This window comes from Nannospalax galili, unplaced genomic scaffold (assembly GCF_000622305.1).
Source record: "Nannospalax galili isolate Female #2095 unplaced genomic scaffold, S.galili_v1.0 scaffold1642, whole genome shotgun sequence".
In the NCBI taxonomy this organism is placed as follows: domain Eukaryota; kingdom Metazoa; phylum Chordata; class Mammalia; order Rodentia; family Spalacidae; genus Nannospalax; species Nannospalax galili.
Window position 1 is genome coordinate 250,586 of NW_008347123.1, and position 5,488 is coordinate 256,073.

A 5,488-nucleotide genomic window follows, 5' to 3' on the forward strand; every position below is an offset into this window, starting at 1 on the left:
ATGCCATATACCACTCATTAAAGAAGATTCTTACTGCAAGAGATGGAGGCTGCTGCAGAATCGCACATCTGGTCAGACACAGAGAACATGTCTGAGAGTTGCCCAGTACTTAAGAATCATGGAATATAGTGGAACAAGGGGTAGAAAGAAAACTAATGCATTCCTAACCCCTCACCAGTAAAGCCTTCTTATACAACAGAGTGTGATGCATACAGAAGGCCACAATTGGTCAAGTTTTAAAGAATAAGAGATAACAGAGTGTAGGGTAGGAGTCCTATATGGAAGCTTATCTACCCACTGCTCAGGGACCATGGCAGAAGAGGAGGTGGAAAGGTTGGAAGAGCCAGGACTAGTTCATGAACCCAGGGAAGCAGAGGCTTTTGGGCCACTTGAAGCTTACATATGTGAACTTGTGGCAACAGTAGCATTGAGCTCAGGGCCCATTCCAACTCAATTAAACAAGGGCCCCAAGGGAGAGAAATAAGTGGTGAGCTGGCACTAGAGAACTTTTGGAGACTAATTGCTTCTGGATGATGGAGAGTATGCCTTACATACAATCTCTAGATGGGCTGACTAGAGTCCAGTGGATAAATTTACACTGAGGGGCATTTGGGTACAAATGCCTGAATGGATAGGACTTCACATGTATTACAGAGTACATGAGGTCCAGTCAAACAAATGCCCAGCGTAGAACCTGGAAAACAGAAGGCCCCAAACTTTGCCAAGGAACTTTCGGCAGCTGATTACTCCTGGGTGAGGGAGACTTGATATTTCAGGGAGTGACTCTAAATAGGCTGATGTACTCCACTGAATGAACTTGCACCAACATGCATCTTTATACAAAAGCTTGAATTGGTAGGCCTTAACACATATGATAGAATGCATGAAATCTGGTAGGAGTTGGCTTTTGGAGTTGTGGGGGCTATGGGGAAAGAGTGTCTAAATGTGATTAAGGTGTACTGTATGAAATGTACACTAATTCAATAAAAATGTCCATTAAGAAAAAAATAAGTAAAACTCACTGATTTTCAACACACATTATCAGAGCTCCCAAATGAGGGTTTTGAAAGGAAAAGAGTAAATTTTCTATTGAACACAAATCTTAATTGGCAAAAATAGGGATGGAGTAGTCCAGCTGCTATACATTCTTAATTCTCCATAAAGCTTATGATTAGTATAATGGGTTCAGATATCAAAGTGTATAAGTTGTACATCAGAAATCCCAGCACTTGGGAGGCAGGGGCACGTGGATTGTTGTGAGTTCAAGGCTAGCCTGGTCTACATAGTGGGTTCAGGTCAGCTGGGACTACAGGGAGACCCTGTCTCAAAAAGACAAAAAAGGTCACATTTTACATTTGAAATCCTTGTACCCACAAGTAAGAAGTTAGTAGTTATCAAGAGCTTTTTCTTGAGATGAAGATCCTTTGAAGCACAAGTAATGATTTGTTGTTTCTCCTTCTGTTAACAACAAATTTTCAGAGATTTGGAAAACGTGGGTTAATTTGACTAATTAGAAGTTTTGTGCATTGAATGCTCACAGCAAAACAACTATAAATATCTGGCCTGCTTTCTAGCCATTCAGAATTGGTGCCTTTATCCAATGGACTTTATGCTTTGTCTTCTCCCAGGGACATCATCAGCTTCTAGGCGTCCATGTGCAAATGTCTTCCTGCCACTTCAAACAACAATGTCTCAGCCCTTCCTCAGTATGGGAAAGGCTGTGAATCCTAAAATCTTGCTTATATCCAAACAAGCACCCAGAAGATCTCAGTAAGTTCTGAGGGACACAGTGTTTGGAGGATGAAGTATTGAGGACAAATATCCTTATCATTTATTCTGACATGGCATTTGGGATAGTTAAATACGGAGATTTCAGCATGAACATTTCAGCTTGGACACCTATTAAGTTTTTGTTCTTGGTTCTCACAGATGTGACAGGACTGTTTCTGTTTGGAATCCACAGAGTTTTGTTGTGGGAAAACATTAAGAGAAACATTAAGTGAAAAATAGCAGTACCATCTTTTATAATTAAAACAATTATTGTTCATGTATGTGTCTCCTGGAAATTATTGTTTGAGTGAAATGTAGAGCGGCACAGTAAAGTGTTGCAATAACAAGTTGAAAAATAAAGCAAGCTTCATCTCTCAGGTAGGACTATGTATTACATAATGTGTGATGGTGAGTATATGTGCTACATAGAGAGGTTTAAAGCACAATATTGTGCTGAGTGAAAATTTCTATGAAAATTATATTTCTACTATAGATGAGTTTCCTAGAAAATAATTTATAGACATAAAAATCAGTCCAAATAACATGAAGACAGTTATAAAAAGGACAGACATCAGATTGATCATGGTTTTTGTCTTTGGGCAACTGAGATGCAAAGGTCTGGAATCATGCAAGGGCACCAAAAATTTCATATAATTAATAAATTAGACTTTAAAATTATTAGCATCTATCTATCTATCTGTCATCTATCTATCTGTCTATCTTCATCATCCATCTATCTATTTATCATCTGTCATCTATCCATGTCTCTATGTCTCTAGGTCTCTATCTACCATCTATGTCTCTATGTCTCTATCTATCTATCTCTATCTACCTGTCTTTCTATCCTCTATCTGTCATCTATCTATCATCTATCTATATCTATCTATCATCTATCTCTATCATCTATCTGTCATCTATCTATTATCTATCTATCTGTCATCTATCATCTATCTATCTATCTATCATATATCTATCTTTCTATCTATCAATCTATCCTATGATCTATCATCTAGCTATCATCTATCATCTATCTCTATCTATCTCTATGATCTATCTATTTTGTCTATCATCTCCCTATCACCTATCTATCACCTATCTATCTATCTATCTCTATCTATCTATCATCTATCTATCATCTATCTGTCATCTATCTATCGTCTATGTCTCTTTGTCTCTATGTCTCTATGTCTCTATCTATCATCTATCTATCTATCATTTGTCTATCATCTCCCTATCACCTATCTATCTATCTATCTATCTATCTATCTATCTATCTATCATCCATCTGTTATCTATCTATCATCTGTGTCTCTTTGTCTCTATGTCTCTATGTCTCTATCTATCTATCATCTATCTATCTATCATCTATCTATTTATCTCTCTATCTATATATCTATCATTTATCACCTATCATCTATCTTATATCATCTTTATATATAGGGAGAGTTATACTGGAAATGAAACAAGTAGCATTAGTGGAGCTTTCGCAGTAGTCCTCATCCATGCCTGCATGTTATTAATCATATGTCAAAGGACTTTTGTCAAGAGTTTCTGACTTAATTGATTTTAGATGCTGGTTGTAGCATCAGTGAATTCTTCCCTGTTCTTTTAATTTTTATTTGCCTCTAGTTAAACCATGTTTTCATCCATTAAATTGCTGTCAGGATGATTCAATACCTTGCAAGAACATTCCAGAAGTAAAAAGGGGACTACATTTAAGGGGCTCATGGTTTTGGTTTCTCAAATACCCTTGTTTCTCTAACATTCTTTGTTCCAGAATCTTTAAAGTTGGTGAATACAGAAAAAGGTAAGACAGGTCAGATATCAAATAGTTCACAACTGAAATATTATTAAAGTCACTGGAATATATTGTTTTCAGGTAAAAATACTTCATTGATAATATTTTAAGATTCCAAAACATACACATTTAGCTGGTTGCCAGTATATCTGCTTTGTTTTCTCAGACAATGATTTTTTTAATAGGTGTCCCATCTACACAGGATCTGATAATTTAACATGTATCTGGGAATTCCTCCTCCTTGGCCTCTCAGAAGACCCAGAACTGCAGCCTGTCCTCTTTGGACTGTTCCTGTCCATATACTTGGTTACAGTGCTTGGGAACCTGCTCATTGTCCTGACTGTCAGCTCTGACACCCACCTCCACACCCCCATGTACTTCTTCCTTTGCAACCTATCCTTGGTTGATATTGGCTTCAGCAGTACCACAGTGCCAAAAATGCTGGTGAACATCTGGACACACAGTAAGTCCATCACCGATGCAGTCTGCCTAGCCCAATTATTCTTTTTTATTCTTTTTGGATGTTTGGATAATTTACTCCTGGCTGTGATGGCCTATGATCGCTTGGTGGCTATCTGTCGCCCACTACACTACTCAGTCACCATACACCCTCACCTCTGTGGTTTCTTTGTCTTAGTGTCATTTTTTGTCAGTCTTTTGGATTCCCAGCTGCACTGCTTGTTGGTGTCACAACTGGCCTTCTGCCAGTTACAGAAATCCCTCATTTCTTTTGTGACACTCCTGAACTTTTCAATATTGCCTGTTCAGATAACTTCAGTAGCAAAACATTAATATATATTGTTGTTGTCATTGTGGCTGGTATTCCAGTCTCATGGATCCTTTATTCTTATACCCAAATTGTTTCCTCCATTCTGAGCATTCCATCAGCTGGTGGGAGAGTCAAAGCCTTCTCCAGCTGTGGCTCTCATCTGTCAGTCGTTTGTTTATTTTATGGGACTGGCTTTGGTGTCTACTTTGATTCATTTCTCACACATTCCCTCAGGAAGGGTTCAGTGGCTTCAGTGATGTACACCATAGTCACCCCCATGTGCAACCCTTTCATCTATAGCCTGAGGAACAAGGACATTAAGAAGGCCCTGTGGAGAATTTCCAGGAAAATAGCCTGATTTCAGTATCTATACCATCCCTTTCAGTTCATATGACTGGAAAATGAACGAAAATCAAACATAGGGAGGAGGAATTTAATATTCTGTAGACACAATATGCATGTAACTGTATATCCCCTGCTTTCTGTTTGTACAGTGTTTTATCATAGCTATAACTTAATGAAGAAGTTATTACAGGATCTCTACTTATGTCATAGTCATTCAGTTTAGGCACGCTATATGAACATGGCATTCACACTTATCCATTATTCAAATCTCTTAGTCACGAGTGGCATTGTTTTGTATCATTGTAAAATAATCATAACCATCTGTTTTTCTTTACATTTTTTTGCTTTTTCTCTCAATATTTTAGAATTTTTAGAAGACTCCAAACTTACATTTAGGCCAAGGTACGTGCTAATTTCTTACTTATTGCTGATCCTGAGCTGGTAGGGTGATCAGTTTCAAGTCCAAACCAGGATATTGTGAGGATACCAGGGCATGCTATGTATTTTTAATTTGAATTATGAAATGAAACTTTTTGGAAAAACTGGGATATATGATTTCAATAAAAGTGTGAAAGAGGATTTGTTAGAGCAGTTTTTCTTAATATTTTAGATCATCACCCTTACTGAATCTTTATTGCATTGTAGAAGCTTTTATAATGCATTTAGCTAGAGGGACATAAGGAACTAGGCTTCACTGTCTCTCACAAACCATTCGATGTTGAAACCATCCGTTTATAATAACATCTTCATAAAAGCCTCCTACCCCAACTTGGCCCTACCTCTAGTGTGGAGTGCAGCAGCAACTC

The 5,488-nt window shown here is 37.7% G+C and overlaps 1 pseudogene; it reads left to right on the forward strand.

Annotated features, from left to right (window-relative positions):
- Positions 1–310: 310 nt before the first annotated feature.
- LOC103742422 lies at positions 311–4,695 on the forward strand (annotated as a pseudogene).
- The last annotated feature ends 793 nt before the right edge of the window (positions 4,696–5,488 follow it).